Genomic DNA, 11,907 nt, shown 5'->3' with positions numbered 1-11,907 from the left:
GTTTGTTCAGCAAGTGTGTTTGTTCCATGGAGAAGGAAACAGACATGAAGAGGAACTAGATGAACTGGATGAAATTCACATTGTCATGTACAGAAAGAATTAAAGGTAGAGACCAAATGACTCTTTGAATCAGACCTTCATTTTGAACCGAGCAAAATTATTTGCTGCCATGGAGGTAAGTCATTTGTGATTTGTGATTCAAAAGATATCCATAACCAGGATGACACTTGTGATTCCCTGAGAGTAAAAAGCCATAAAAAGTGTTCCACAGTGAAAACACTTAAACTCAGTGGGTGAGGAATAGGGAGAGAGGAAATGCTATGAGGATATAAGGCATGTTATGAAAAGCTGAGAAGAGTTCATCAGAGATCATTTGTATCTGTCAGTTAGTGGGATACAAGGACAACTGTTTAATGCAGGAATGATCCTGAGTCAAAGGCTTCTAATCAAGATAAGAATGATGAAATCCCCAGCAGAAGCAGAATCCAGAAAAGCTGAATGCACCTTGTGTAACAATCTGTTGCTTCCCCTCCTTTCACCTCCCCTCCTTTCACTTTCTTGCCTGAGACCTTAATGTGATGGAAAAGTGCTGTAAAATCAGGTTGATTCTAAATATGCGTATCATTGCAATCCCTGTTCTCTAATGCCAGTTGCAATCAGACCTTGAGAATCTGGCATACAATTGCAGCATAATGGGCTCATAGACACCAGTTTCAGTCTGACATGGAAACCAATACCTAACATGGATACAATGAATAACAAACAAAACTTCTTTAATATTAGATATTACTTCTGTTAAAAGCCACATCAGATAGAAAATTCATGAAATTACCTCTGCATTAAACTTGGCCTATGCACTGCTAAGGCTTTTCAGGACACTGATTTGATACATGCTATGATACTTTAGCTACAATGGGTTAACTCACACACAGTATACAGTTCATGTCAGTATTTGGTTATTATATGTACTTAGACATTAATTGATTCATGAGAGTTACAACATAAAATCATCCAGTTATGTGTATTGTTACTTACTACTGCTTGAATCACTCTTTCCTGGACTGAAAATAATTTTTAATGGAAGTTTCCATTCACAGTTATATATAGACCAGGAATAGGCTTAATCTGCCTCTGGAAAATGTACCGAATGACACAAAAGTAATTGCATTATAAGATTTAAATCGTTGCACCAGTCCAAAAAAAGTTGAACACACTTAGTGCATATATCAGAGAAGATGTTAGCTTAAATCTGATGTCTATGTGAATGGGACTATCCAAGCATTCACAACTCACAGTCAATAGAATCCATACAAATTAAACCTGAAATGCTCTCTGTTGTTAGAGGACTTGTTTTGAAAGCTGTGACAATGTTTAGCTGAGGAAGGTTATAATGTTCAAGGCATAATGTTTCAGAAAACTTGTGGACATATGGCAATTTCATGGTTTCCACATGAACTGTGTTTCTCATGAAATGAAAATGCATTGCTTTCCATTAAATGGACCCACATTTTTGAAGAAATGGACAAGCACCTAAAGTAATGGCTTGAGTGTCCATTTCATGAGGAAGAATTAGGAAAAAAAAATCCCCTATAATGAAGATTGAATTATATGAAAGACAGATTCTCTACGGCAGCGGTACCCAACCACCGGGCCGCGGACCGGGAACGGGCCACGGCACATTCGCTACCGGGCCGCACGGAAAGGATAAATATATATATTTTTTTTTTTAATTTCTTTAATCGGTACAATAAAATAATATTAAAATAATAATTATATACAATTATAGGCTATTCGTGCAGTAATTACATTGAACTTGGTGCAGTCTATTGGTCCTTTTCGCACCACTCTAATATCTCTCACGCCCACAACAGTTTACATTCTGAACTTGAGTAACGCGCGCGCTTGCGAGTTCATCACTTACTTACTATACGGTCTGCTTGAGCTGTGTTGCCAACTTTGTACTAGCTAGCTAGCTGACATGATTTAAAGAAAAAAAGTTGTTAAAATCAAGGCTGAATATCCTGAGAAAAGCACAAAAGCACTGAAAAACGTTGCTTCCATTTCCAACATCTTATCTCTGCGAAGCGGGGTTTTCCGCAATGACGGCAACAAAAACGAAATTTACGGAGTAGACTGGACATAAGGAACACACTTCGGGTTGCAATGTTTTTAGTATATGGTCACTGAGAGAAATATGCACGTAACGTTTTTTAATAATATCACGTTAGACCTACCTAAACTAAAATGTTATGAAAAAGCGGCCACACTAAACTTATAGGCGTAATCGATATTTCTGTCGTGTCGTGATACTCTCCAACACGCTACGCCCCTCCCCCTGACGGCCGGTCCGGGAAAATATTATCTAATGTCTAATTGTCTATATGAAACCGGTCCGTGGTGCAAAAAAGGTTGGGGACTGCTGCTCTACGGGAACTGTCCTAGAACAAAGGGTCATCAACACACCAATGCCTGTAATCCACTGCCTCTGTCTAAATCGAATAAACAACAGTTGAGGTGTAGCCTAATCACACCTAGGTACAATATATGGACAAAAGTATTCAGACGCCTGACCATTACACCAACAGGGACTGTAATGACATTGTATTGAAATACATATACTTTAATATGGAGTTGGCCCCCCTTTAGCAGCTATAACAGCTTCCACTCTTCTTGGAAGGCTTTAGACAAGATTTTGGAGTGTTTCTGTGGGAATTTGTGCCCATTCATTCTGTAGAGCATTTATGAGGTCAGGCACTGATGTTGGACGAGAAGGCCTGGCTTTTCAATCTCCATTCCAGTTCATCCCAAAGGTGTTCGATGGGGTTGAGGTCAGGGCTCTGTGCAGGCCAGTCAAGTTCTTCCACACCCAACTCATCAAACCATGTCTTTATAGTCCTTGCTTTGTGCACTAGGGCACAGTCATGTTGGAATAGAAAAGGGCCTTCCCCAAACTGTTGCCACAAAGTTGGAAGCATAGCATTGTCCAAAATGTCTTGGTATGCTGAAGCATTAAGATTGCCCTTCACTGCAGATAAGGGGCCTAAACCCTGAAAAACAGGTGTGGTCAAATACTTTTGTCAATATATATATATACAGTGCCCATCAAAAGTATATGTATATATATATATATATATATATATATATACAGTACTGTGCAAAGGTTTTAGGCACTTGTGAAAAGGTGATGTAAATTCAGAATGCTTTCAAAATAATGAAATGAATAGTTTTTAATGTATGTATTAACAACATACAAATTGTACGAAACAGAAAAATCAATAGTTAAATCAATATTTGGTATGACCACCCTTGGCTTTCAAAACATCACCGATTCACTTAGGTATACTTGTTCACAGTTTTGTAAGGTACTCGGCAGGTAGGTTTTTCCAAGCATCTTGGAGAACTTGCCACAGTTCTTCTATGGATTTTGGCTGTTTCAATTCTTTCTGTCTCTTCATGTAATCCCAGACTTACTCAATAATGTTGAGATCAGGGCTTTGTGGGGGCCACACCATCTGTTGCAGGACTCCTTGTTCCTCTTTTTGGTGAAGATAGTTTTGTATCACTCTGGCTGTATGTTTGGGGTCAAATGTCATGCTGCAGAATGAAGTTAGGACCAATCAGATGCCTCCCTGATGGTATTGCATGATGGAGAAGTATCTGCTTGTATTTCTCAGCATTGAGGAGGCCACTAATTCTGACCAAATCCCCAACTCCATTTGCAGCAATGCAGCCCCAAACCTGCAAGAAACCTCCACCATGCTTTACTGTTGGCTGCAGACACTTATCCTTGTAGCGTTCTCCAGCCCTTCGACGAACGAACTGCCTTCTTCTAGAGCCAAATATTTCAAATTTGGACTCATCGGTCCAGAGCACCTGCTGCCATTGTGCTGCATCCCAGGTCTTGTGTTTTCATGCATAGATGAGTCATTTGGCTTTGTTTCCGTGTCTGAGGAATGGCTTTTTGGCTGCAAGTCTTCCCTTGAGACCACTTCTGACCAGACTTCTTTGGACTGTAGATGGATGTACCAGGGTCCTTGTGGTTGCTGCCAGCTCTGAGCTGATGGCACTACTTGACAGCTTCCGATTGCGGAGGGACATCAACTTGATGTGTGTTTCATCTGCTGAACTAAGTTTTCTTGGCCGACCACTGTGTTTCTAGTCCTCCACCTTGCCCAGTTCTTTGTGCTTCTTCAGAAGAGCTTGGATAGCACATCTGGAAACACCTGTCTGCCTCAAAATTTCTGCCTGTGATAGACCTTGCTGATGCAGGATGACCACCTTTTGTCGTGTCTCTATGCTCACCCTTGTCATGGTGTAAGATTAGCAATCTGTTCTGCAACCTAACTTTTTCAGTACGGCTGATCCTCACCCAGTTTTACTCCCTCTACACAGGTGTTTCTGTTTCAGCTAATAATTGTGGTTAAACTTGCTTATGTTGCTAATGATTACCACCTGTTTTGTTTAGTTGTTTGGTAAAGTTGTTTTATCATGCATTGGAGTATATGCCTACAAAAAAAGGTTTGTAGGGTCTGGAAGGTTTTGTGTTAGTTTTCCACTTTCTTTGTTTAGTCTTAGTGTCACATTTCACTATTTTCAAAAGAAATGTTCGGAAATGTAAAATATGATATTTGTTATTGACACACTAATGGAGAAGATAGAAAAAAACTGTTTTATGTGCCTAAGACTTTTGCACAGTACTGTACATACACAGAAACAAGCGATCAGCCATACAAACAACTAAGATAACATATATAATAGGTAACAGAAAATAACAGAATAACAGAAAAGAACAGTAGGGACATAAATCACAACAATTTACCATTTTTCCTTCATTTTAAACAAAATACAAAGAGATGGTGTGAGGGAGTAAATAATAGTTCTGCATCAAATTACAAAAAAGGTGAAAAATCCTCATTCACATTAGAAGAAACGGGAGCTTGAGGCATATGTATTCAATATGTTTGTCTTTGGGATAGTTTTAATCTGTTCTCTCCTCTAATTGAAATAGGGATGTATTCAAAACCTTTCACTTTAGGGGAACTTTTGTTACACACATACACACAATATATATTTCTCATAGTGTGAGCGGTGGAGACCAGGAATATTAATTCATTGCTGGTCGAAATAAGCACGGCTTTGACAAGACTCCATTATTCAAATCAATTTTAGATCAAAAGTTTGTACTTAATGTTTGTACACAAGTTTGTAATTAACTTCTTGCCTAATGAAGTTTGTATCTGACACATAGAAAGTATTTGGGAGTAGACCTTACAGATGTAAGCTGGGGGGTAAAAGGTGCAGGGCTAACATGTAATTCATACCATACCATCAAGTTTGTCCAAGTCTGAAGCATAGCCCAGTTCTTTGGCTATTTGGACAGATGGTCCTCTTGTTAGTCAACTGGTGGTGACTGAATTCCTTGTTTCATGGCCATGTTATGTAAGACAAAATGGATCAACATCATCGCAAATGCCTGTTCTCTGCTGTGTACAAAATAACGTCACCCGCTGTGTCAGAATACTGTATGTGTGCTTGCATCTGATGTCTAAAGCAGGACTACTTGCATGAATGTATTAATTGCAAACCACTTTCTATTTAATTCTGTACATAGAAAAATCATTGCTACTGTTTTATATCACTGTTACACAGTGTATGAGCAAATATTGGAGTAATTTTTTTTTACAGTATGCGTAGGTTCAGGCCAAGAAAAACAGAGAGGTGAGTACCACAGTCCTTGTTGAAGACTGCAGAAAATGAAGTGTGTGGGCCCAAGTCAGTGAGAGCCACTGCAAAGTCATATGATATTTGTTACGTGACATTGTACCACTAAAAGAGGCTTGCAGATTTGAGAGAGGCCCAAAGCCCAGTTAAGGCTTCAAGTGTAGTATACAATCCAGCAAGTAAGGTCCTCACAGTGGAGCAGGAGAACAGCAAATATCCAGTGCACAAGGATTTGGCCATTTAACTCAGACATTTTCACTGATCTGGACTATGCCCCCTCCCTCGTCACTGACCGGCCGCTCCTACCAGATCTGTCAGTCTCAGGACCCTCCACCACCACCTCAGGACCTTCTGTCTCAAGGCCCTACACCTTAGCACCCACTACATCTGTAGCAGAACCCTCCGTTACCACCTCAGGACCCCTCTGCCTCAGCACCCACCACCTTTGCCTCGGGGCCCTCCAACTCTTCCTCAGGGCCTTCCACCTCAGTATCAGGGCCCTCCTCTTCTGGGCCGTTCTGTGCTGAGGTTGGTTTCTCACCTATCTCTCTCAGGCCACAACGAAAAGCTGGTCCCCGGAAAGCAACTGCCAAGATGAGGAGAACTACTGGAATCCTCACAAAAAAACTATGTCAAAGGCTAAAAGAAACGTCAATTTTAATGGAAAAAAAAAATAGTCACAAAGAAGAATGCAAAAGAAGATAAGGAAAAAAGTGAGGAAGAGGAAACGTTCTGCAATGTTTGTCTGGAGAGCTACTCCACATCAGGTCTCACTGTCATGTGTGTCTTGCCATCCTGGGAGTGCATTTAAGGAAGTACATACTTAATGTGTCATAACTGTCAATCTAACTGAGCTTAACTGGACACTGCAACTTTGGATCCCCTATTGTTTGTGTTCTTGTTATTTTTGCTTTCAGTGGGTTGGTTATCTTATACATGTTGCCTCTGAATACAGAAATTGGCTACATGAAAGCATGACACATGTTTGAATAATTATTTGATATTTGAAAATGTTTGAAAGATTTAATTGAAATACTGAATCAAGCTACAGTAATGGCTTTAACTGTAATTGTATTCATTTGGAGTGCACTTACTTCATTTAATATCTATAAGAAGGCATTACATTTGCCCCCATCTACAGTTACAATCACCCCCATGCATGGGGGCAAATACAGTCCCCTCCAAAAGTATTGGAACAGCAAGGCAAATTCCCTTGTTTTTGTTGTTCACTGAAGACATTTGGGTTTAAGATCAAAAGATGAGTATGAGACAAGAGTTCAGAATGTCAGCTTTTATTTCCTGGTATTTACATCTAGATGTGTTAAACAACTCAGGACATACCACCCTTTGTTTGAACCCACTCATTTTTCAAGTGAGCAAAACTATTGGAACATGTGACTGACAGGTGTTTCTTGTTGACCAGGTGTTGCCTTTAAGGTTGATTGATCAAACATTAAATAGCTCTGCATGACTAGTCTACTTTTTGGCCTGGGTTTAAACCTATAAAGACTACATTTCTTGTTAAAGAGGATAAACCAACATGAAGACCAGAGAGCTGTCTATGGGAGAAAAGCAAGCCATTTTGAAGCTGAGAAAAGAAGGAAAATCAATCAGAGCCATTGGACAAACATTGGGCATAGCAAGCACAACAATTTGGAATGTCCTGGAAAAGAAAAAAACTACTGGTGTACTGAGCAACAGACGTCAAACAGGTTGGCCAAGGAAAACAACAGTAGTTGATGACAGAAATATTGTGAGAGCTGTGAAGAAAAACCCTAAAACATCAGTGAGTCACATCACCAATGACCTCCACAGTGCAGGGGTGAAGGTATCACAATCCACTGTTCGAAGAAGACTCCGAGAGCAGAAATATAGGGGCCATACCACAAGATGCAAACCACTTATCAGCAGTAAGAATCGGAAGGCCAGATTGAAATTTGCAAAGAAGTACAGAGATGAGCCGCAAAAGTTCTGGAACAGAATCTTATGGACTGATGAGACCAAGATTAATCTCTACCAAAGTGATGGAAAGGCCAAAGAAAGGAACTGCTTATGATCCGAAGCATACAAGCTCATCTGTGAAGCATGGTGGAGGTAATGTCATGGCTTGGGCGTGCATGGCCGCTTCTGGAACAGGCTCATTAATATTTATTGATGATGTAACTGATGATGGTAGCAGCAGAATGAATTCCGAAGTGTACAGAAACATTTTACCTTCCAATTTACGGAGAAATGCATCCAAACTAATCGGGAGGAATTTTATCATGCAACAGGACAATGACCCAAAGCACACTGCCAACAAAACAAAGGACTTCATCAGGGGAAAAAAGTGGAAGGTTTTAGACTGGCAAAGTCAATCACCTGACCTTAACCCAATAGAGCATGCATTTCACCTCCTGAAGAGGAGACTGAAGGGAGAAACCCCCCGAAACAAACAAGAACTAAAAGAAGCTGCGGTAAAAGCCTGGAATAGCATCACAAATGAAGAATGCAACAGTTTGGTGATGTCGATGGGTCGCAGGCTTGAGGCAGTTATTGCAAGCAAGGGTTATGCCACCAAATATTAAATGTACTTTATACTTTAATACTTTAAGATTATTTGTTCTTTTACTTTTGCTCACCTAAAAATTCTGTGGTGTAATACAAACGGTGATATATAACACATCTAAATGTAAATACCATGAAATAAAAGCTGACATTCTGAACTCTTGTCTCATACTCATCTTTTGATCTTAAACCCAAATGTCTTCAGTCAACAACAAAAACAAGGGAATTTGCCTTGCTGTTCCAATACTTTTGGAGGGGACTGTATAACATCTGGCCTCTTGTGTTAAAATCAATACTGTGACCCAAATGGTGGCTCTACATTACATTACATGCATGTAGCAGACAATTTTATCTAGACCAGCTTCCATCGCAATAGAACACTGATTCTCAATCCTGCTCCTGGGGCCCCCCTGCTCTGCATGTTTTCCATCTTTCCCTGCTCTACCTACCTGACTGAACTCATCAGTGGCATTTTTGATTAGCTGAGCACACCTGATTTAATCAAGTAGCAAGGATAGATAGAAGATATGCAGGACAGGGGGTTCCAGGAGTAGGATTGAGAAACACTGCAATATGTGTATCCATTCAATTTAAACAAGCAACAGTGTCAGATTAGGCTCACAACACTCCCAGACCAGTGAGTGTGAGCATAACACTATTCAAGGCCTACCACAGGTTAACTTGTCCACTCTGACAAAAGCCAAGTATACTATGATACAATACGTCCTAGAACACAAATTCATAATACATCATAATACTACACGTAAATTTAACACTGAATGCAAGAAGTAGCTGGTATTAGAATGTGGGGGATAGAAGTGGAACTGAGATGCAGTCTGAAGAGGTGGGTCTTCAGTCTGCGTCAGAAGATGGCCAGTGATTCCACTGTCCTAACCCCTGTGAGACTTTCATTTCACCACTGAGGGACCAATACAGACAGGGATCGTGACTGAGAAGAGCGACCCTGTCAGGTGGGGGCAGTCAGTTGCCCTGTGGATGCAGAGATCATGAGGGAACCTTCACTGTCCTGTATGCCAGAACCAAGGTTTTGAACTTGATGCGAGTGATAACAGGAAACCAGTGAAGTGAGATGAGGAGGGGAGTAACTTGACTACAGAAAGTATGGTACAGCTCAAGTTGTTTGTGAGTAATGGGATGAAAAGCAAAAAGTGGTACAATTGCCCCAGGTCTCCCATACTTACTTTGTATATTTTTTATTGCATGTTTTTATGCATTTTAAGTGCAATGGTCATTTTGTTCACGTTAAAATTTGATACTTGTACAATTTTATCAGAATGGCGGGTATCAACGTTGTCTGGTTGAAATTTGTGTGCTTTCGTATGTGCTACAAGTGGTCTGGAGCAAACGTGAAATTAGTTCGTATGTAGGAACAAATTCCAGGTAAGCTGATGAATTCCAAAACATTCACCATTTTGATCATATGCAGACTATACACACAAATACGCACACAAATAGTGCATGTGGCCCACTGAGTGACAGTGAATAAACATCGCAATAGTGAAAAACATTGCTAACAGTGAGCTATCGCCATCACCAATAACCCAGTTTAGTTCGGTGATTTGTTTCATTTGTACTGTATTGCGGCTGTAAACTGTAACAAAGTGTATCTGATTATTTTGCTTGTATTGCTTTTCTTTCAATGATAGCTCTGTCAGTGGATTTAACATGTAACAAGCGATGGGAAAATCTATGGCACGTCATCCAATTTGACCTTGAAATCTTGTTCTGAATCACAAATTCGTTTGAGTTTATAATTGACCTAATGGTATATTGTTAATCAACTAAGGAGGGTGGAAGCTGTTGGCTCTAAGATTTGTATTCCGACCTGTTGATTCCTAAACACAAAGGTGGTTGCATTATCATCAGAATTTGTGGTAATCGTCAGATAAAGAAAATTGATCTCAGTCAATGAACATTCCAAACAAAATTTCAAATTGGAATTGGTACCATTGACAAATGCCCCAAAATCAAGAAGTTCTTAACAATACGCATACTTGTTACTATTGTTTTTAAATCACAAGTTTTAAGTATCATTTTAAGTAAGTATATTAACCGATTACTTATTCTCTTTATCCTCTGAGGACTATATATTTTCCTGTTTGAGATAAAGTCTTTAGCCATCTTCCTTATGGTGACCACATATTGTATGAAGTAACACATTTCAGGAAGCATAGCATCCATCAAATCATTACACTGAAATGCCTTATACAGTAAGCGCATCGGAGTTTAATGCAGAGGTAACATTATGAATCTCCAGTGCCTTGTGACTGTTGCCAGAACGAAACTCTTGCTTAAAACAACGTTACAACTACTGATGTAGTTATCGTCCAATTAGACCCAGAGAAAGGATTTCATCTACCTCAATTATAATCCATATTTCTTCAGTGGGAAGCCCGGCTTCCATAAACAGACTTGAACGTAACAAGAGCGGATTTTAAAATGTTCGATAGCTGGCGCTATCTCGCCAAATATTTTGCATATTAAATTAAAACAACAGCCGTCAATGTGTGTAGTGCTGCTTTATATTTACGTTTTAATTATGTAACAAGAAAACAAGTGATATATCATTATTATTATTATTATTATTATTGTTGTTGTTGTTGTTGTTATTTTAATATAGCAGGCTTGGCTTCCTGTAAATGGTGTACACTGTACACTACCTGCTGTGCCAAGCGCAATTTCTGCTCGTGAAGCAACTGGTCGGTTAATAACAATAAGTGCTGCGCGCTCGCAGTTTTCACGTGAGAATTCATTTCCTATGCGAAACATTGATTGGTAGACAGCTACCACAGATAACTTTATAACTTAATCGCAAACCGTTTAATCTGTGAAATTGTGTTTAGTTTTGTTTCTAGGAGGACACTGGACATGGCTTGGCGGCTAACACATGTGTTGTTTGTTTGGGTTTGCATAGTAGTGGAACAAGCACGGTTAAACAGAATTCCATGGTATGGCTTAAATATAGATGGAGAATTTCGTGGGTTCACCGATCATTTTGACAAAAACTCCTTTTATGCCTTTGATGGGGATTATAGCCACTCTGAAAGTGAGGCTACGGTGCAGTGGGGAGATGCAGCTAATTATCAGAGTTCTAAACCTGGAAGTATACTGCAACATGAAGATGTACCAGAATCTATTGCGAAATCTGTCACCAACAAAGCTCCCCTCTCCTCCGGTGTGTCCTTTTCCTGCCATAAGGAGCGAATGGAGGCCTTTCTGCCATCTGGACCACTGAGCAAAGTTAAGGTGCTAAGCAAACTTAAGGTGCTGGGTACGTTTCACAAAAACGGCAGCGTGCTACTTAAGCAAAGCATTCTCGAATGACCTGTTAAACTAAGTGATTTCCTAAAGGTTAATCACTTGCAGGTTTTCCTAGTTTTGGAAAGCTTTGTTAATCATGAGCCTATTTCAGGGTCTTGGGGTTTCAAATCTGTGGATGTCCTGGAATCCTGTGGACATGTATTAACCAAAGGGCCAAAACACAACACCCTTATAATACCCTTTAAAGACTGTGGTGTAACACGTGAGGTAAGTTTGTGCTTACTGAAGATGTATCAGTTAATGAATTAACATGCAGTGAAGTGGATAATGGGATTTAAGTTGCTGGCAATGTGAGCA

The sequence above is a fragment of the Megalops cyprinoides genome, chromosome 21, assembly GCF_013368585.1.
Source record: "Megalops cyprinoides isolate fMegCyp1 chromosome 21, fMegCyp1.pri, whole genome shotgun sequence".
Lineage (NCBI taxonomy): Eukaryota > Metazoa > Chordata > Actinopteri > Elopiformes > Megalopidae > Megalops > Megalops cyprinoides.
Note: the sequence above shows the minus strand (reverse complement) of the source record.